This window comes from Thalassophryne amazonica, chromosome 20, assembly GCF_902500255.1.
Source record: "Thalassophryne amazonica chromosome 20, fThaAma1.1, whole genome shotgun sequence".
Classification (NCBI taxonomy): Eukaryota; Metazoa; Chordata; class Actinopteri; order Batrachoidiformes; family Batrachoididae; genus Thalassophryne; species Thalassophryne amazonica.
In genome coordinates, this window is record NC_047122.1 from 43,324,405 (window position 1) to 43,347,336 (window position 22,932).

General features: G+C 41.9%; 1 protein-coding gene and 1 long non-coding RNA gene across 2 annotated transcripts in view; both read left to right on the forward strand.

Moving 5' to 3' along the window:
* The window catches only part of LOC117502317 (protein Jumonji-like), a 120,644-nt gene that overhangs the window by 9,107 nt on the left and 88,605 nt on the right, over window positions 1–22,932 (forward strand). The window lies entirely within an intron of this gene.
* LOC117502318 lies at window positions 5,212–18,917 on the forward strand. Its single transcript, XR_004558268.1, has 3 exons — window positions 5,212–5,222; window positions 7,945–7,950; window positions 18,586–18,917. It is a non-coding gene; the product is annotated as an uncharacterized LOC117502318 (long non-coding RNA).

A 22,932-nucleotide genomic window follows, 5' to 3' on the forward strand; every position in this document is an offset into this window, starting at 1 on the left:
GTTTACTGCATCATTACGGGCCTTCTCTGAGCTACTGGTTTCAATTTGGACAGCAGTGGACTTTGCCAAACGCATCAGCTGCTTCTTCTTAGACTTCTTCCTTGAAAAAAAAGTCTTAACTAGAGATTTTTCAGTTTCCTGTTTGTCTCCTACTCTGCGATCTTACTCTGCTTCTGTGTTTATTTTACAGCTTTATGTTGCACATGACACATATGTATTACTGTATGCAATGATATTTTCTCTTATCAGCTGTTTGCATGGAGTACATCCCCCTTTTTTATATAGTTATTTATTTATTTTTAACTAACACGCAGGCAAAAGTCTTGAGCATACACCTGCAGTCATCAGGTGAGATAAACCGGTTTCATGGCCAACCTCGTGAAGTGTCTTTCGGATATCTGAGCGTAGGATTTTTTTTTCTTTTTGGAAAGAGTAATGACATAAAACTGGGTGTGCCTGTCTTTGTCAACGTGCACATAGGTGTTTTACAGCATATGCTGTCAAATCTGGACACGGTGCAGTTGTGGACAGCCAGGGCACGCCGGGACGTGTGAGTGCGTTGGCTCTGTGCACGTCTTCATTCTGGCGAGTGATTTATATCCTGCTCCTGTGGGTTTGGATGGCAATGGGGGAGTGAGACAGCTGGTCAGGCCCTGAGAGGCTGCATCTTTGTGTGTGAGAACACACATGCTCACTCGTGTGTGTGTGTGTGTGTGTGTGTGTGTGTGTGTGTGTGTGTGTAAATGAGTGCGTGGTTGCCACAGCTTATCCGTTCATGATCCCTATGAAGCTGAATCAACACTTTTTAGTTTTGTCTTTGGTTTGGCCTTGCAGGTTTTATGGGGGCCCATCAAGGACATTTAATGCTGCTGGAGTCCAAAACAAAGAATTAAGTGACAAAGATTTATATTTCCTGTGTCGTGTCCTGGCTTACACTGTGAAATATACATTTTTAACAGCTTGGGCTAAATATTCTTCCAGGTCCTCAGGTGTCTAACGGAGCCTTAGGTTTCTGCTTAAGCTGTACAGAGGTGAAATTGGAGGCATCAGAATGTTTTTCATCCTGTGTTCTAGCTTTGCCTGGCATTAGCTCTTAATGGCCTTTATGTGCATCTCTGACAGTCTCTTGACCGATTTCTGCACACCCTATCCCTGCCCTTCATCTCTGCAAAATCAGTTTAATAAACACTCCTTACATTTTCATCCTGTGGTCAATCCCATCTGATCCCCTATTGTGACACCGTCGTCTTTACACATCCAGTGAATTAAGCCTCGAGGGATGAAGCAACAGAGCAGAGGCTCAGTTGGTATTGATCCCCATTACTCCTTCTCTTACTGCCCGGAATACCACAGTTTCCCTGTCAAATGTGTACTGGTAAGACTCTGTAGGTAATCATAATGTGTTTTGGAAAGCTTTCTACATTTGGTGTCTTGGTACGCTGAGATTTATATTTTCCAATGAAGCTGGCGTGTTGTCACCAGAATCATATTTGTTTTTACCACATGGTGCACATTCATAACTGTTCTTGTTAAGCATTATGGACTCGCAAAAAGCTTCTACAAAGTACAGTAATCTATGAATCATTCTTTTTATGACTGAGCAGTTCATTTCTTCCTGCCAGAAAGCCACCGGCCAATCAATTCACATCCGCATTGGCACAGTGTAGATTTGGCAGCTGAATTGCTCTCATTTAATCACATGAGAATATTTTCCGGTGATAACATTTTTATATATATATATATATATGAAACTGTCATTATCCCTCTGTAGACGGCAGGCGTTTGTGGCTCTCCAGCATATAAGGCCGGTTACAAAATGATGACCTCTTTAATTTTGAAGAGCCTTTGAATGCAACTCTGTACACCAGGCGTTTGGCCCCGTGCAGAGTGAGGCCTTAATTCAGAATGGTGGTGCCCTCATCCCCCAACAATGGGATTGTGTGTCCGTGGAAGGATGCAAGGGGTGACTTCGCTCTGTACTTTGCAGCTCATATTGAATGGAAAAGTGCAGGGGAGGGAAAAAGTATAGCTTTATAAAAATTCAAACAAAATTGGTTGGTTCAAGGTAGAACAAAAGATGATGTGGTTTAGGTAGCGTTAACGGCATGTTCGATTCATCAATTCATCTCTACAGCTGTCCAGAAAACGAACGAGGAGCATAGAAGGCACTCAGAGTGCGTACCTCTGCCAAGGCCACATATGGCTTAAGACTCCTTCTGGATCCAAAATATGTTTTTGATAAAATTCAAAATAAAATCCTTAATTTTCGTGACCATTCTCAATCTGCTCACCAGATTTCATCATTATCCTATCACAAATTTTCAAGTTAAATGTTGTTGTGTTCCAAACATTCTTCTGGGTCTCAGTTCCACATTCTGGGTCACCTCCACAACTGAATCACTTATTTTCCAGAACAGAAACCCTTTCATTCCTTTTTTAGTTATAATGCTAACAAACAGACAAATGCTACCTCAAGCATTACCTTCTTGGTAGAGGCAAAAGGAAGTAGTTGTCGCAAAAACAGAATAAATATCAGTTTTATGGAATTATTTCAAGTACAGAAAGGATATTGAAGTAAAACAGGCACTTTGTTCAGATTCGGGGAAGGGGGGGACTGCCCTCCCCTACAAAATAATTTGTAGAACAATAATTCTGGAATGACATATATTTTTTTCTAAATTGAGCTATTCCTCAAATATATTTGTTTTTTAATTATTTTATTTATTTAAATTTATATCACTGTATAGGAAAAATATTCCTAGTTCATGCAGCCCCACTTAGTTGTGGGTAATTAAAGACTGTAGGAAACAGAAGAAATTGTTAATTGGATTTGCAGGCTGATTATGTACATGGTCTGTTTGTTTATTGTCAGTAACCATGAGAAACATGTTTTATCTGTCTTTTATGTTGTGGTAGAGTGCCACATGCATTTTTTTCCTGTTTGGTTTCTCTCACTTTTATTTGTTCTGTTGCTGGGTGTGGCGATAAAGAGAGGAGAGAAGGTGTTTAAAAGCTTTCTGTGGGATAGCACTGCTGACCAGTCAGGAGGAATGTTATTCGCCCTGCTGTGAAATTGCGTTGCGGTTGCAGAAGAAGAGCTGATGCATGACCGGCAGAGTTATCTTCACACTCTATTTATTTATTTATTTATTTATTTTACTCTGTGTGTGTGTGTAAATTGCTTGAAAGATCAGACTGCTAAACGGCATGATTAGGTTGTTGGCAGTTTGTTGTGCTCTCACTCGGTCTCACATTCTTCCACCTGTTGTTTTGATTTGCTCTGCCAAAGGCAACTTTGCAAACCTCTACAGTTTGATCTCACACAGCTGTGTGAATTAACCCTCACAGCCCTCGCTGGTTACACAGACCGTCGTGCATTAATGTGTGCAGACGTAATCCATCGCTGGTTGTGTTTTTGCACAATCTAGTCTTTTGTCTGAAGTCTATGGGCAATATGAAGTCACATTTAAGAGCTGTTGATTTTTTTCTTCTTCTTCTTTTCATGATGTTAATGCTTACTTTATTTTTACGTCTTAAATTCTCTACTTTTCCATGATTATATGCTTTTCTGAATTGCTTCTATGTACGTCCTTAATACTTATTTTTACTCTGTTTCTATTTTTTTTTTTAAATACCCAAGTAATACATGCTTTTTAAGTGTGTACATGGAGGAAGTCAGAGTGAGAGTCAAAGGTGTTGTTTCCTCTGTTTTTATCCTCTACTCAATAGATGAGTGCTTTTACAATTCTCCTGGCTGCAGGCATTACAGCAGGGAGCCACGGTGCACCATGCATGGAAGGAAGGGCACTAGAATCTGGTTTGAATGTCTGGCTAAACTCCTCCTGGCTGTAGATCAAACATGACAAGGCTCTGTTTTTTTTGGGGGGGGGGGGGTGCCTGAGGAACCATAGTGATTATCAAGGAGAGCAATCGGAGAGTAATAATGAAATTAGGCACCGTCACAACTTGGATCCGTAATGGCTGCAGTAAAAGCGTGACATTTCTTTTGATGTGGCCTAATGGTGTCTGAAAGGTGCTCGTGGTCAGTATGAAAGACTGGCAGCCTGATATATGCAACAGTTTTCAGGTTTTGTTTTTAGAGTTTGTATAGAAACTCTGTCTGACACTCCCCCCCCCCCCCCCCAAAAAAAAACAAAAAACAAAAATCGCTCAGTTCTTCAACTACTGACATTTAAAATGAATAATGAAGCTCTTCCCTCTACTGTGCAAACAATTACTGAACTAACAGGAAACTGTCAAGGTGCAAGAAAGTTTACTCCCCCTGGGGAAAAAAAAAAATTCAGAATCTTTGTGTGCGTGTTGTATGCATTTGTGAGGGGGTGGGTACATATTTAAAAAAAAAAACAAGCAAAAAAAAAAAAAAAAAACAAACACCACCCACCTCCAAGTTTCCATAGAAGAAATACATCTGTTTGTTCCACAGCTGTAAACAAAACTTACCTTTTTTAAATAATTACTTCTGCCAATGAAGTTGGGTGGAGGTTATGTTTTTGTGTTTTGTGAACAGCCTGTAACACAGTTTTTCATATATCGAGCAGTTAGAAAATAATTATAGTTTTCTAGTTTTTCTTTGCTCTCAAACTTTTTGAAAGATATTTAAGACACTTCTTCCATCTAAGGTTTAAACTTTTGCAAAAAATAATTAATACTGATTTTCATTACTGCAGATTTACAATGCTTTGCTTTCTTTTGGTTTCTCTAGTATTTAGTTGGGGTTAAGTTTTACATTGGATGCCCTTCCTGACGCAACTCCAAGTGAACACGTCCAGCCTTAAGCTGGGGATCACCCCCTTTTGCTAACTGCTTGCACGGTTTGGCTGCCTCTGCATGATTAGTGTTGTGTTACATTTAGTCAGTTGCATTGTGTATGTATACTTTATTTTTTGGGGGGGTGGGGGGTATTGCGTTTCATTAGACAGTATAAACTCTTGAACGCCTCATCACATCTATGATGTGAGCTTGTTTCCAGACCACTGTGGCTGTCCAGTTTCATTCTGAACAAACTTTACCACCACTCACTACCTAAAATCAAATGTAGAATTCCATATTACTCAGACCATTCAGTCATTTGATTTTTTTTTTTTTCTTTTCTTTTCTTATTCTAACTGCTTGACAAATCTGGCCATAGAACTGAGCTGCAGCACGTTGCGATATTTCTGCTTAATTACGCAGTGTGGAAATCCTATTCACTGTTCATTGAGGTTTCTGTTAGCTGTGTGTGTGCGGCAGTTCTTTTAAAATAGCAGCTGTGGCTTTTATCTTTGTGTGGTACAGACTTTAGTCAGGCCGTCTTGTACAAGTTCGTCTGACGCGCGCGCGCACACACACAAAGCATAGAACTCCCAGTAATAAAGTGATCCTTTTTATGGAAATGCACATGTTGTCTGCTGAGGCTTAAAAGAAATACTTCAAAAGAAAATGTCCACAAACAGATTATAGATGATCCACAGTGTACGGTATGTTTGGAAATGATCATTGCGGTTGAATCGTGCTTTGAGCAGCACAAACAGAACTTCATTCATATCCATTGATTATCCTCGCCCCCATGTCACCAGAAATTTCAAAAGCTCCTATTTAAAATCTGCTGATACATTGTGGCAGTATTTTTAAGGCTAGATTAAACTAGACATTAGAAAATTATTAGGGATTCTCTTAATCTCATGAACAGAACAGCTAAACTCACAATGTAAACATTTTATTGCCATTCAACTTATGGTTGCATGTTGGCACAAATGGTTTGTCTTTCCAGTCCATATTTACCCCTAAAGTTCAAACTGATTGCAAAAATTGAGGTTGTTTAGTTATGGACATATTAAAAGCCCAAACTTTACCTTCAGCCACTGTCATGATTGATTGCGTATCTGATAACTTTGAAGTTTACAAGTACTTCTTGATCAACAACTTTGACGCTGTGCTAGGTGATGAGATATAAAACGATCTCTGCTTGTTTACATGTTGATGACATTATTGAATTACAGGGCTCAAAATAGTACGTGCATGTGCTAGTTTGTGCACGTATTATTCGAGCGGTGCACGTAATTTTATACTCCACTAGCACTGGTGCAAGTAACTTTATCCAAGTTTTATCAACTATAAGCATCAGTAGAATGAACCAATAAAGGAATGAATAAGGAAAAAAACAATTTCCAGTGTGTTGTCTTCGTCTTCCCTGCGTTTTATGACTCACACGAGCGAGTTGCTGTGACGATTCGTGTGCGCGCGAAAAACAAAACAAAACAAAAATGTCTGACGCTGCTGCTCTTTCCTTAAACTCTGTCATAACCACACCGGACCTGCTTCGAGTTGCTTCCTGTGGTGTCATGACGATGCAGGAATGTCTGCAGCAGGGGGGCAGAAAGGAGGTGAGAACGCAGCCTGCAGATTCTCTACACAGAGAAGTCAAAGTGCACAGTTGGGCTGCAGCCACACTGTATGGGAGAAAACCTAGGATAAAATTTCAAATTCTTCAAATGACAAAAAAGGAAGAGGGCAGACTTGCCTTAAACTGGGCTTACACTATGCGAGTTTTGGCCCTTTTTCAGCCGATTTTTCACTTGTGCGAGAATTTTTTGGATCGCACCGAGTTTCAGCTTAATCATGCGTCCTGCATCGTGTAGTATACATGGAGTAACGAGCTGCATTTAACCTCTCCCGATCAGCAGTCGTGTGGTCGGATGAAAATCAAACCTGTTGGATATTCTGGTCGGCCGTCGTGAGGGTATTGCGCTGCTGAAGCAGCACTACAAGCGTCTACGCGCTGATTACCTCTTGCACTGTGCATGTGCAAACACCGGAGAGAGCATAAACAGTGATAATCTCTTAGGGAGAGCGGCTTCTGCCCCCCCCCCCCCCCCCAATTCTTCAACTCATGTAAAGTCTTGTTTTTTTTTTGTTAAAAATTTTGCTGTCTGCCATCACGTTTTTGTAAATGCTTCTGTTTACGTTTTTGCCTTAGGAAACACGAGTCCGACGTGTGGTTTTTGAACGTACAATGTGAGTAGTCAGATCGCATCAGAGTATCGGGCTGTATGGTGTGAGAACATAAATCGTCCGCTCTGAACTTTTACACCAAAACAAGAAATCTGGATGTTCGTTGACTTTCGTTGGCATCATTTAACCTTCGCGCAGCTTCATTCAGCAGCTGGCGCTTCGTCTGGAGTTTTAAACTGTCAAAAAATTTGATCGAATGCTGCCGAAAACCTCAATTCGTTTGTATTTCTTTTTGCTGCAGTTCTTGACAGTTTTCTATCGTTTGCTTAGTTTTTGTAATGTTAGCGTTTAGTTTGACTTCGTTCGACCAGCTGAATGCTTTCATACAGTGCAGAGGCCAGTTTATGAGCGCTGTTACTGCCGCTGTGTTCATGTACCGTCGGAAACTGTATAATGATCCTAAATATAGAAAAAAAATGAATGTAGGTATAGGTATAAGAGATTTCTGTGCATTGGCTCTCTGACAGTCTGAGCCAAATCAAGTTGGGGAGCATGCACTGGTGTCACCCATCACTGCATCCATAACCCCACAGAAGCACCGTGAATACTGGATGGAAGCTACCCAGGCGGACAGCCAGTCCAGCCAATCTACCACAGCCAGGTGAAACATGGGCATGTGCTTAACCTTGTGCAGCTACAAAAAAAAAAATGGTGCCATGTGGTGATTAAAGCTGGATTTGGTAGTCCTGGAGAGCTAGCAAGAGAACTAACAAGATTTGAAAATAGCACCACCCCTAGGTTCCACCCCTACCCCGTCAGTGCTCCGTCCAAAGCCATGGCCCCACAAACTTGAACGCGCATCTGACTGTGGGACTATCCTGGCAGCAGCTGCAGCTACTCGCTCTTAAATTCTCTCACAACTGTGTTTAAATAAAGTCCATAAAAGTCCTGCTCACAGACTGATTGCCAGAGACAGGACATGTCCACATACAGTAAAAAGTCCGGACATCTCCAGTCCACTCATGGACGATTCATTCGCATGCGCACATGTGAACAATTAAAAGAAAAAAGAAAAAAAACTATCTGGCTGCAGGCAGCGCCTCACTCTCCCCTCAAACTTTCTCATCTTTGTGTTGAATAAAGGACAAAAAAGGACATAAGTCCTGCTCACAGGCTGATTGCAAGAGACAAGACATGTCCACATCAAGTACAACTCCAGACATCCCCACATTTACTTACGGACCACGAACGCAGCTTGCGGTCAAAGGAAGAAAGATAAACTATAACAGAATTCAGAACGCAGACCTGCACAAGAACAAATATAAAATAGAAGAGAACTCAGAGTGCACGGTGTGGCTGCAGCCAAACTGCCTGCAGATCCTCCTCTCTGCCCCCCTGCTGCGCGCACCTGACGCGGACATTCCTGCGTCGTCATGACGCCATATAAAGCAACTGGAAGCAGGCCTGGTGCAATGCGGGCTGCACATCATGTTGGTGATTAGAAGATCGCACTACGTAGCACAACATTTATGCGTGAAATAATTTTTTTTTTTTTTTAACATTTCAGCCCAACAAGTGGGGTAAAGAAGTGAACAGAGTGAGTGGTGACGCCAGCAGATTGCATCAGAGCGCAGCTCGTCTGCAGGATTATAACAAGAAGTTAAATCTGTTATAAACATACTTTAACAGCTGCAGACAAGAAGGAAAGAACACACACCAGCTGTTTCACCAAGCCATGACTATGTAAACATGACAATTACCTTTTTAGACAGCTCAAAATGCTTTCTGCAGGTTGTTAGGCGTGCACGCGCGAATGGCTCAAGCTGGAGTGGTCCTGTGTGATTCAGGAAGCAATTACACCTGCTTTCAATGGCCAATTTGCAGAGAAAATGATTAATCCAGCATGGCACAATCCAGTGGAAGTGGTAGTTTCGGCTGTATTCCCTCTGCCATTGTACTCAAATCAAATCAATTTTATTTATATAGCGCCAAATCACAACAAACAGTTGCCCCAAGGCGCCTTATATTGTAAGGCAAGGCCATACAATAATTACGGAAAAACCCCAACGGTCAAAACGACCCCCTGTGAGCAAGCACTTGGCAACAGTGGGAAGGAAAAACTCCCTTTTAACAGGAAGAAACCTCCAGCAGAACCAGGCTCAGGGAGGGGCAGTCTTCTGCTGGGACTGGTTGGGGCTGAGGGAGAGAACCAGGAAAAAGACATGCTGTGGAGGGGAGCAGAGATCAATCACTAATGATTAAATGCGGAGTGGTGCATACAGAGCAAAAAGAGAAAGAAACACTCAGTGCATCATGGGAACCCCCCAGCAGTCTAAGTCTATAGCAGCATAACTAAGGGATGGTTCAGGGTCACCTGATCCAGCCCTAACTATAAGCTTTAGCAAAAAGGAAAGTTTTAAGCCTAATCTTAAAAGTAGAGAGGGTGTCTGTCTCCCTGATCCGAATTGGGAGCTGGTTCCACAGGAGAGGAGCCTGAAAGCTGAAGGCTCTGCCTCCCATTCTACTCTTACAAACCCTAGGAACTACAAGTAAGCCTGCAGTCTGAGAGCGAAGCGCTCTATTGGGGTGATATGGTATTATGAGGTCCCTAAGATAAGATGGGACCTGATTATTCAAAACCTTATAAGTAAGAAGAAGAATTTTAAATTCTATTCTAGAATTAACAGGAAGCTAATGAAGAGGCCAATATGGGTGAGATATGCTCTCTCCTTCTAGTCCCCGTTAGCACTCTAGCTGCAGCATTTTGAATTAACTGAAGGCTTTTCAGGGAACTTTTAGGACAACCTGATAATAATGAATTACAGTAGTCCAGCCTAGAGGAAATAAATGCATGAATTAGTTTTTCAGCATCACTCTGAGACAAGACCTTTCTAATTTTAGAGATATTGCGCAAATGCAAAAAAGCAGTCCTACATATTTGTTTAATACGCGCATTGAATGACATATCCTGATCAAAAATGACTCCAAGATTTCTCACAGTATTACTAGAGGTCAGGGTAATGCCATCCAGAGTAAAGATGTGGTTAGACACCATGTTTCTAAGATTTGTGGGGCCAAGTACAATAACTTCAGTTTTATCTGAGTTTAAAAGCAGGAAATTAGAGGTCATCCATGTCTTTGTCTGTAAGACAATCCTGAAGTTTAGCTAATTGGTGTGTGTCCTCTGGCTTCATGAATAGATAAAGCTGGGTATCATCTGCGTAACAATGAAAATTTAAGCAATGCCGTCTAATAATACTGCCCAAGGGAAACATGTATAAAGTGAATAAAATTGGTCCTAGCACAGAACCTTGTGGAACTCCATAATTAACCTTAGTCTGTGAAGAAGATTCCCCATTTACATGAACAAATTGTAATCTATTAGATAAATATGATTCAAACCACCGCAGCGCAGTGCCTTTAATACCTATGGCATGCTCTAATCTCTGTAATAAAACTGTGAGTGAATTTCTTCAGTGAAACGAGATGAGTGTGCACGCGCGGAGGGGGGCGTTGAGCCTGGTGATGTGAGCAGGAAGAACTAGACATGAAGGCATCTGATTGGTTTTTTGAGACCCCGACCGCGGGGTTTATACTGCTCGGAGTTTTATCGATCCTACAGCTGCTACAGACGTCTTTTTTTTTTTTTTCCCTGTTCCTTTTTCTGAATACATAATGTATTGACGACTGTTAGGATAGATGGACCATTTCACCCAATATAACAAAAAGTGTTTGTGAACGGAGTTACCTACCCTAGCTTTAATACTGTATTGCAGTTGGTCTACTTTATGAGAGGTTTTGTAAAATAATCTCCAACAATGTAAAATTCTTTGTTTTTGTGGAACTTGCTACCATTTTGACTTTTGGCGGAAGTCATGCATGACATTGTGTAAACCTCACGGGGTCTCCTGTCAAAGCCACCATATGTAAAAATTAGTATAAGATATGGATACCTTAATCACCATATGCTATTCCTGGGTTAGTAGTAGTACTGCACTACATTGTTAGTACTACTGGGTTCTGCTGTAGCCTCTCATAGTATCAGAGAGCCACTGTATGGGTATGTCTCATAGCCCTGTCCTTAAAAATGGGTGACAGCACACAGCTTTAATTCTTACACATTTTACATAATTGGGTTCCAGGTACCTTCAAATTAAAGACAACAATCAACACAGTGCCCTCATAGCTGTTGCTTGCTTTTAGCTGTTTCATGCTGTCAAATTCATGAATTCAGTTTCTGCCATTTGACTGGGTCGTGGTAGCAGTAGATCAGTAAGTTCATCCCACACTTCCCTATCCTCAGCCAAGTCCTCTAACTCCTCCTGTGGGATCCTGACATGTTGCCAAGACAGTTGGGAAATATAATCCCGCCATCATATCCTGCGTCTTCCCCAATGCCTCCTCCCAGTTGGATGTGCCTGAAAGACCTCCTGAGAGAAATGACCAGGAGACATCCTCACCAGCTACCTGGACCACCTTTTGCTGTGAAGAAGCAGCGGGTTTCCTCAGAATCCCTCCCAGATAGTTGAGCATCTGATCCTGTCCCAGAGTATAAGCCTAGATACCTAAAGGAGGAATCACATTTCCACTGCTTGTATCTGCCCATATTCTTTCGGTCATCACCGCAGGTGAAGATAGGAGTGCAAATTGACTGGTAAATTGAGAGTCTCACCTTCTGGCTCAGCCCTTTCTTCACCGTGCTATTAAATGGCTAAAATAACAAATCTTTGTCAATTACCACCAAATGTGGACCTAACAGTTCTGTACTGGCTTAACCTTTGCAGTTTGACCTTGTATCCACTTGATTTTTAGCTGCTTTGTTTTATGCGTGTTGGTGGTGATGTGTAAACTCATTTCACATCCCATCCAGCCTCCCTTTGAGGTCAATTACCAGCGATGGTGTAGAGTGGGTGTGATGCCTCACTCGCTCTTCGTCCTCTCTCTCCTCTGGGCTGGTAGCTACACTGACGCCATCTAATCGCCCCTCATGCATCACCTTCATTCTTCCTCCTCACTGTACCAACGCCATTATTCATCCGTTTCTCGCACTCGTTTGCTTTCTACTCCACCTCTGTCTGCACTAGCTGCCTTCTACAGCTTTTGCACACAACCTTGCTCTGCCTTCTCAAGGCATACTGTAGGTCTTTCTGTTCAGGCTCACCTTTTCTTGTTCTCTTTTACCCCATGATCTGTCATTCTCCCCCCATCCCCTGGACCTCATAGGCCTCAGTGATATTGGCTTTGTATAGTATGTGAAGGGGGAGTGGGTATTGTCCCAAGCTGTGAGGTGAAAATCATTTCTTAATTGCCTCTCTTTTGTGCCAGTGGTTGTGCCAGGGAATGGACTCCTGGGTCAGTACTTCGAGTCCCTAAGCAGAACAACTCCCCAGCCTAAGCTCTGGCTTTGTTTTCTCACATTCTCTGCTACAGCGTGAGGTGTAGTCATACAGTAACACACATACAGCGGCTTTAAAAAGGCTTACGATGTGGGACACAGCGGCACACAAAGAAGCAAGTCTTTAGAGTCGCACTGTGTCGAGGTGAGTTGTAAATGAGCAGTTATGCTGTATTGTAAACTGAGTGGAAATTTGTACATATTCAATATTGCTTTAGCTGCTAATCAGTATAATCTGTAACATTTGCGTCTGCTCCAGTTGTCCTTTTCTTTTGCTTTTATTTTCACATTTTGGCATAAGGGGACGGATTGACTTTCAGTTGGTGGTTTGGGCCACGCTATTCACCTTATTCAGGAAGTCAGGGTGGGCGGCTCCATTTTGTCAAACATCTTCCGGTTTGCCACAGTGTCAATGATTAGCTACGTGGGAATACGGTACGCTACAAGTGTCCAAACGTGAGCAGCATTAATTGTTCAGTTCGTGAGTGCCACAACAACTGGAAGAAGAGGAAACTATCGCTTTCAGAACGAGATCTGAGTGTTGTGGACGAGCATTTAACTTGTTCCCTCCTCCACTGAAAGATGAGGATCGCCGGTGCTGGCTAAAGGCGCTGAATTTGAAAAATCCACCCAAACGTCCCTGTCTGTTCTTTTCATTTTATGGAGAAAAAACCCACACTTTACCCAGAGAAATGGTTGGACTATAACACTTCGTTGAAGAAGCCATGGTGGATGCTAGAGAGACAAACGGGTAAGCTGTGTTTGTAGCGTTAGCTGCTATCTAATTTACTCATTTTCTGGCGTTTGATACAACCAAACACTGCATGAAATAACACCATACGTTTATTACCGTTATGTAATCTTGGCATTCCGGAGGCACTACTTGTCGGGTAGTATTAACTTGATTGTGCTTTTATACGAGCTTCAGCGGCGCTGTGCGGCGCGGAGCTCGTAGTTCCTCATAGCCAAACTGTCCACGTTGAGTGACAACACAAAGTGGTTAAAAATAATCGATGGCCACTTTTTCATGTCATCTTCCTGCTCTCTTATGACCCGTGGGTGAGCCAGAGTCGATCCCTTTGAGCTTTTCAAAAAGGTTTTTGTTTCTACCCATGTAATATCTTCTTCTGTTTTATATTGAAAACACCGCTCACCGGAAGTCCTAAAACAAAACGGAAATGCATCTGTTGTAAAAGTGGGCGGGGCTGAATAAGGTGAATAGCTTCTTGTCGCCGCCCCCTAAGATATCCAATCAAAGAATGTACTAATGCTCAGCCGGTCATGATAAATATGATATTGAATTATGCTGAACGCTATTATCTATTGTGTTTGTACGCATGTTTGTTTACTTAAGAATACCGCTAGCATTTTAGATACATGGTGCATGACAGATGTTGCCCTGCTCTCTTTGCCAGATTTTTATTTAATCCCCGATGAAACACACAGAGCAACAGTGAACCAGGTGAAGTGAAGGATAATGTGTTGGGCTAATAGTTGTTTTCCCTGATTTCATTCCAGCCAGAAATGCTTGAAGACTAAGTCCAAATGAAATTGTTTAAAAGGTGTACTCAACAACTCCTGTGTTGTAACAATTTGGCTTTAAGCTGAATGGGACAGGCAAATTACAGTGACATTGAATGAGCTAGTATGAAGAGTTTGTTTAAACAGTCTGTTTATTTAAGTGCAGTTTCAAAACACAGAGAAATTGAGGTTCATTTTATTTGTTTTAGCTGTGTGGGTTTTGTTTTATTTGGTTGGGTGAGTATCGGAGGGAGGGGGGCTCCATTATTGCCCCCCCCCCCCCCCCCCACACACACACAAATATCTGACCATATTTAAAAATTAGCAGTAAATTTTGTGCCATAAAATGGTCTTAAAATAACCAACAACAGTTGTTAGCATGTCAGGTTTAGCTGGTGCTTCTCTTTTTTCCTTCTTTTTATGTGTAACCATGTTTGAAAGATGAAAGGTTGAAAACTTGGTTAAAATCATAGTTGTCTCCCACCACTGGCTTACTTGTCTCTGAAGTATGTACATGCATGACTTTTTTTTTTTTTTTTTGTCTCCCCGGAATACTGCACCTCAGCAATGTCACTGTAGGATACACTCGCCTAGAAATGGAAGAAGAATCTCTTGTAGGTGTTGAGACCTTTTCTCCTTTTTGTTTTCCGGTCTCTTGGACAAATTTGCTATTGAATCCTGAAAATAATTAGATTTTGCACCTTCTTCCTCTTAGTTTGACCAGTTGTTGGTTGAGATGCATTTGCACTTCAACAACACTCTTGTTTCATGAATTGCCTAAGTCATGACCAAGCATGCAATCCTCAAATGCCACAGTTGCCTCTTTATTTTGATCGCAATTAATCCTGCAGCCATGGTCGGAACAGAGGACAAGTAAAACCTAAAGCCTTCTATAAATTCAACCTCAACTATTTTTATATTTCCTATAGGAGGTTGGATGGTCACTGCCCTTGCTTCCAAAATAGAAGTTTCCTGGATTAAGACCTCCCGTACCCATTGCCCATGTAAGGTGGATTTGCGTCAGAAGGGCTGTCCGGTGTAAAACTTGTGCAAGATCAACATGTAGATCCATATCAGACTTGCTGTGGTGACTCCAAGTGAAAAAAGGAGAAGCCAAAATAACTCATCCTAGGAAGTTGGGTTATGACCCAGGGAGCATGTTTTGCCTCATTAGATTGTTGTCCAGGCTTCACGTCTGCTGGAGTCTGCCACATGCTGACACAGCTATAAGAAAGCTTTTAAACCATCATTAATATTAGATTCCTCTTATCAAAACTCCTGTTCATCAAAACCCAGTCAGGTTTGGTATTTTTTTTCTGACTGCGGTCAGGTGGTGTTCTGCTTTCCACTGTTAACTGTCATTGGAGAGCTGCGGTGGCTTCTGTTGACCACCACATTGAGTAATAATATCTCCCTGACAATCTGCATTAAGCACATCCCACTCCAGGCCACCAGAAGCAGTTTTATTTTGTACTTTTTTTTGGGATTTGAACTGTGCTTCTGAGAAAGCTATATAGTTTCAGAGAAATGTCTTTTTCTACACATTATCAGTCTGTTATTGCTGCATGGACAGAAACAGAGATTATATCTCTCATGCCTTCTCTTTGTGTCAACTTGTGATGAAGAGGATTTTGGGACCGGGTGCTTGCTCCCCTCTACTTGTTCTGGAGATACGTGCAGCTGAATGTTCTGGCGGCTGTAGATTTCCATAAAATCGCTCTCCCGCTTGCCCCCCTTTAATTTTTCTCACCCACCATATCCTACCTAGGACGTGATTGTTGTTTTCTGAGCGCTGCAATGTTGCTGTAACATAATCATTTCGTCTCCCTCCCATGGTTCTGGCAAGCTGCATGCTGAAATCTATCCACTGCTCATTTTTATGGGGAGCAAATCTGTTGTGGCTTCTGCAAGTACTGGTGGCTCCTTCTACACTGTATTTACCACTGTCGATGGATATCTCTGCTGCAAAACAGCAGAGACGTGACATGTTATATTGTACAAATAATGAATGTTTATGAGTTCAATGGTACGAATATTTCATTTGCCTCATTGAATGGTATGTTCCAGCTTTCGCCAAATTAAATATTCGGTCCATTGAAAGAATGTAAAGACATTCATTATTTGTTTTATATAACGGCTAAAACAGATCCTTGTTATTTGATATTTTATTAATTTATAAACAACAGAAAAAGGACTTACATTTGGTGTTCCACTGCTGCTAAAGTCCAAATTGTAACGTGTAGTCTGGCAATGCTGTGCACTGACTTCGGACTTCCATTAAAAAGTAAAAAGACTTTCTGTAGTTCCTCAGTCCAGCCAAAAATCGCATCAGCGTTTCATGTGAACAGGTCTTCATGCATCCAGACAGCTTACAGTGGAGTGGATTTTGTGTGTGTGTGTGTGTGTGTGTGTGTGTGTGTGTGTGTGTGTGTGTGTGTGTGTGTGTGTGTGTGTGTGTGTGTGTGGGGCAGCGTCAATTAGCTCAGTCAAATCATCGTGTCATTGTCCCCTGCCCGCGCGTGCACACACATGCAACTGACTCGGTCGACTGTGTATGAAATTGAGGCTCATTTTATTTGTTTTAGCTGTGTGGGTTTTATTTGGTTGGGTGAGTATCGGAGGGAGGGGGGCTCCATTATTGCCCCCCCCCCCACACACACACACAAATATCTGACCATATTTAAAAATTAGCAGTAAATTTTGTGCCATAAAATGGTCTTAAAATAACCAACAACAGTTGTTAGCATGTCAGGTTTAGCCGGTGTTTCTCTTTTTTGTATGTATTCGTACGCGCATGCGTGTGTAGAATGCAGTGGTACCAAACGTATGGAACCAAATTTGGTTGGTTGGCGGCAAATTTGGTGACTTGGTTCTAAATGGAACCAAGCCGCACTCTAAATGCAATGCAACACAAATGGGATGAATTAATCCATGTCATGTGACATACAAAGCACCAGTCAAATGACAAGGATCCACTCAGCCATTATATAAACGCATTTAATACACCCCAGATGTCATGCTTGTTGGATTTTATTAGCGTGGCAGTGGTGTGGTGTTTGTGATATCGAGTGACTTGGTCTATATTGAATTTTCAAACTGTATGTCAACTTTTCTTTTGTGACATTTTCCTGATTGGTGTTGCTGAAGCAGGAGCAAGAGAATTGTTTGGTACATCATTACATTGAATTAACACAATATAATACAAAATGGTAATCGCAATTCTAATCCAATTACAGTTTTCCCATGACTCTGATTGGTTAAGCTTGTGAGATTTCAGACCGTATAATAATCAGGGTAACGGTGGCAAAGTATTTTACCGTTTCACATTTGGATGTATTACTCCGGGCCCTGACCGGTGTTCTGACGAGATGTCATTCCTGTCCTCTGCACATGTGCAATATTGTCAGGATGTGGAACTGTTGATTTATGCAACGAGACGCACAAGTCGACAGAACACCGGCTGCATGCACTGTTAGCTGTTAGCACTGTTAGCACTGTTAGCTGAGAGCGAAAGAAAGTCACGCACCGATGCCGCCGCCTAAATGGGTGAATTTAAGCTACCATACGAAAGTATTGATGTGGATTCTGATACAGAATTTCCATTTCCCATTTGATGGATTTTCACATTTGATGGATTATGCCGCGCCCTGACTGCTGTTGGATTGACGCTGCCTCGGCTCGAGTTGAAGTAAGCCTCGCCGACCGAATTACCTACAGAAAAATAAACAGTGCAAACGATGGAATTGAATTAGAATGGGGAAAATACCCCCTTGTGTCTGATTTGCAGACATTCATGCTGTTATACAATTGCAAAACTGAAAAATAAATAAATAACCAGTATGAACGTCCGCAAATCGTCAGACACAACAGGACTATTCCCTAAAGGGACTGCATTTATATAGCGCTTTTTCCATCTGCATCAGACACTCAAAGCGCTTTACAATAATGCCTCACATTCACCCCGATGTCAGGGTGCTGCCATAAAAAACACTCGCTACACACTGGCAGCAACTAGGGGATTAAGGGCCTTGCCCAAGTGCCCTTAGTGATTTTTTCGGTCAAACTGGGATTTGAATCAAGGATCCTCTGGTCTCAAGCCCAACGCTTAACCACTAGACCAATACAAGAAGTCACAAGCATTTTTTTGTACATCATCCAAAATGATCACTGGAAAATATACTCTTAAGGGGCACACCAGAGTGTGCTTGGTCAGACTCAGGATTGAAAAAAGCAGTGTAACCTCCAAAGAGTACCATTGCAAGTGCTGGTATATATAAAAAGAAAAAAAAAAGTTCTACCTTGTTTAAATTTTGCCACATTCAAGGGGGGGAGGGGGTGCACAGTGGTAGTGCTCTTTCCTCACAATAAGCAGGTCCTTGGTATGAAGCCACCGTGTCAGTCTCCATATGTTTGAAGTTGCATCAGAAAGGGCATCCAGCAATAACATGGACCTTGACTAGTATAGCGGTTTAGCTGCACACCCAGTTCACAATTTAAGATCATAATACTGTTTCAGAATGGAAAAAAATCCATTTAATTGCTTGTTAAAGGCCTGTTTTATTTCTGTGCTGTTTCATGTCTGTGTCGCTTCTGACTAATGAACTACTGCTTCATAGCAGTGCATCGTTTCTGATGAAAATCGAGGAGTTTGTTGTTGCCCCCCCAAAAAAAAAATGCAAATAATTTCTTGCACATGGAAATTTTATGTAATGCTGAAGTAAGTCCCTTTGGCTGCTCCTTTGTTTTTATTCTGGGCCACCACAGCAGAGCCGAGGTGGATCTTCATGTCGGGTCGGCACAAGTTTTATGCCGGATGCCCTTCCTGACGGAACTCCATATTACATGGAGAATGGGCAAGAGTGGGTTTGAACTGAGAACCTTCTGCTCTAGAAACAAGCGCACTTCACCGCTTGACCGCAACCTCTGCCTGGAAATTTGATAGCTACTTAAAACAGCTGGCTTCTTCTGCACTTTGCTTTCTCCTATTATGTGGCGCAGCCCCTAGTGGTGAACAAAAGGTGAGCAGAGGCAGCATTAACGTGTTGCTCTAGCACAGAAGTAAAAAAAAAAAAAATGTAGAAGATCAATTTTGAAACTAAAAGTATGGCTATACCACCAGCTGTTGAGTATAGCATGTCATCTTTACTACCTGGCTCACTGTCCGTGTGTGGACGTGTGGGTGGAGGAACTTCCTGAGTGAGGGCTCTTCTCCAGCACCAAAAGCAGATGAGAGGACGGAAGTTGCGCTTCCGCAAACGACAGCAAAATGTTTCGACACCCCCCCCCCCCCCCCCCCGTATAAACACAAGTGTCAAGGTCAAGTCCACGTGTGGCACAACAAGCCACTAGTTTATAAAACGCCTGTGTCTGGCTCTAATGATACTTACACTAATGCTCAAACATCAGGCTTCTAAATGTTTTATTAACCTCCTTTTATATGAGATTGCATGTAGCACCTTGGTGTGGGGGGAGCTTTTTTGGTCATGGTTCACAGCTTTACATTGGTAAAGGCCTAAAACAAGTGGTTGTCATGGGTGCAAAGGCGTTTTTAAGTGAATGACAAAGCATTTAGATCAATTCATCTCTTCTACTGATTGTAGTAGAGTCATCTTGAAATTGTACATATTTAACCGGTTTTGTTTGCATTGTATTTCCAAACTAATGCACCGTAATATTCACTCGGCTTGATGTAAAAATTATTTTTCTTTCAGTAATGTGAACTTGCCACTGCTGTGTGAATGTGATTAGTTCAATGCTCGACAGTAAGTTTGCACATGACTTCCATAAACAAGGGTGTCGTTGTATGAATAACTTGTCAGATGCCTCATTTATGATGGCAGCCGTCTTGAGTGTGTCCGACCTGAAGGATCAGCAGCTCACTGCATGATTAAATAAGTGGATAACTAATAACGGTGCAGAGTTATCACTTTATATCTCCTGCTTTGCCGCATGCAATCCCGTGTACTGTAAAATCCCGTTACTGTAAAACAATCCCCATACTGTAATTTAAAATATCTCATGAGGGACAGAGATGTGAACTAAAATGTTCTGCAAAGAAAAATATGGGTGGATATCTGTTGATAAGCTTTTTTTTTTTTCCTTCTTCATTACTTCTGCTTCTCCTGAATGCTTCATGTTGGTAGGTGTTCTCAATGCAACCATTGTCAGAGCTGAAAGTGCAGGGGGGCTCATGAGACCCCCCCCGACAATTGGCACATGCTTTTCTCTCTGTGGGCTTCCTGTGTCGTGGGCGACATGGTTGCAGGACTGCGATGGGGCCTTTGTGTGTTTTCAGGGAGCATTTCATTCATTCATCCATTTTAATGCACCTGTTGTGGATCAGTCACCTATATGTCCATGAACTCACCGTTGCCGAACTTGACACCAAACCTTAATTGCAGCTGCGTAGTAATACAGTAGTACTCTAATATGATTCAGCCATAAATGTAATGTAATAGCTCCTACCTGGAAACCACCTGAAAGTCTCCGGCTAACCATTTTCTAATGAAAAGCGCATGCACAGTACATTTGTACAGTCGCACACAACATATAATTTGCATACCCGTCCATGTCTCGCATAAGAAAAGGAAGCGTAACTTGGTGTTAGGGTGTTTGTGGTGAGACTGTAAAAAAGTGAACTTTCCCTTTGTCTGCAGTCTGCACTTTTAGCATAACGAAAGCAGCTGCTGCTTGTTGGCCTTCAGCATCTACACTGCATCTGTTCATCCTCACGGTGCACTCGAAGCAATCTGGCAGCACCCACGGCCAATTTTCTCTTATCAGGTGTTGGTTTTCACCTGCCAGCCAAAATGACAAATATCCTGACAGATTTTGAAACAATGTTGTTAATGCATGAAGGACTTTAAGAATCTTATAATTTGAAGAGGAGCAGAAGAGATGCCAGCAGTGGCACAGCTGTCTGTCAGGAAACCTTTTCTCTTGTGAAGGAACTGCTTTAAGTAAATCAAGGACTTTCTACACCTTCCTTTATTTAAGTATTTGTACAAAAGTGTGAGAGTAGTAATGCTGCAAGCTGCCCACAGCCATTTTCCTCATATTCAGTGATCTAATTCTCTCATGGTCACAATCAGCCACGATGGTTGCTTTACACGGTAGCTTACGTTTTAACAACTCTTTAGCTATTTGCAATACTCTGTTCTGGTGTTTCACAGGAAGAAAAGATGGAAAATTTACTATATCCTCAGACCACTCTTTTCATAGTATTAACATGAAAGTCTTGCAACAGTGTGATTTGATTATTACAGCAAAATAGTTTTGACTGTGATGAGTGACTTAAAGGTGTAAACCAGTTTGATTTTGTTAATAAAAACAAATAAATCATGTTGAAATCTAATGCATCTTATTTCTGTGGCGTATCACAAAATTACAGCTAACTTTATTGCTGGAAAAACAGTTTCATATCAGTGTGTGTATATATGGCATAAGTGCCTTGCTTTTGGAGAGAGTGACAAAATTTTGAAACAGGAAAACTGCCTTGTCTCTTGTTTAAATGAACCATTTAGAAAAACTGAGCACAGGGATCAACTTTATAAATGTCTGGCATCCCGTAGTTTTAATTATTGTTTGTTTGGAGGTAGGGATGTGAATCGTACAACAACTCAAGATTCAATTTGATTCCGATTCTTGGGGTGACGATTTGATGCAGAATCGATTTTCGATTGAAGGAGCTCTGAGAAATAGTTATATTACTTAAAAAAATGTTTATGTTTAAGAAAATGCAGCTTTATAAGGTTAATCAAGTGATTCTAGATGTAAATTTACTTATCTGCTTTGCTCGTTCAGAGTTGGCTGGCAGTTTACCGAAGCGCTGGTTAGTACTTGGCAGATACCGCTGCTCCACTTCTTTTAGCTCTGGGTGATGGCGTAGCATGTGGGCTTGCGGATTTAAAGTGTTTCCGAAGTACTTGACTTTCATTTTGCAGATTTTGCACAATGCATACGTCAGTCTCCTTCTTACACAGCAAATAATAAAATCCAAAAGGCACTCAAACATTTGCCTTCAGCAAAGACGGTGCTGGCTGAATTAGCTCTTCATCCACCATGCTAAGCTGCAGCTCACAAATGTTTGAAGCACGCCGGACCCTCCCCTCGCCGGGACGCTGTGGTACGGAGGCTGGTGCCTGACAAATGGTACACGCAGCGACTAAGTAAGAAAATGTAAAAAAAAAAAAAAAAAAATGCTTTTTAAAAATCGATTCTTGGACATTTTGGATCGATTCAGAATCATAATAAATAAGAATCGCGATTCGGATGTGAACCGATTGTGTTTTTGTTTTGTTTTTTTTCCGGCACCCCTATTTGGGTGTGTGTGTGTGTGTGGGGGGGTGGGGGTGGGGAGCTGTTTGGTTGGCGCTGGATACAGCATGCAGAAGAAGTTAACAAGACAGATGTGTTTTTAGCAAGTATGCGTTATAGATTGGGTCCAGTTATCATTTCTTGTGGATTTTTAACATGGCAAGTTTAGATCGGATTCCTACTCCATAATCATGTGACAAGAACTCTGGTTGTACTGTCAAATCACTCCCATTGCTGGGATGATTGGACTCTGTAAGTAGTCTCATGTGGGAAAGGGGCCTTTGCTGTCTCGTCAACATGTGGGAGAAAATGGTGTTAGCTGGAAGGTTTTGGAGCCCTCTCCTGATGCTAAACTCTGACATCCTCTGAACGGCAGGCTTTATTTTAGAGTTTATTTTGACTGTGCATGTGCCCAGTGTTTCCCTTTGATTGACAGTGAGAAGTAGGTCAGCACCGAGACTACGTTCATCCAGCGCTAATGTTTGTGTCTGCACATTTGCAGTTATGTGTAATGCGTGTACTTCCACCAGGAACCAGCCTGACCTCCGCCTGTTTCCACAGCATCAGGCAAATGTGTATTTTGGTGTGTGCACGTGACTGCTGCAGCGCAGGCAGCGCTCTGTTCAACATCGCTGCAAGCAACAAAGTCAGCAGGCGTATGCAGACTGACAGCCGAGGGGGAATCAACACTAGGCAGGGATAGTGTTCAGCATTATTTTTTTTATTTTGCGACCAGAACAAGTGTGCAT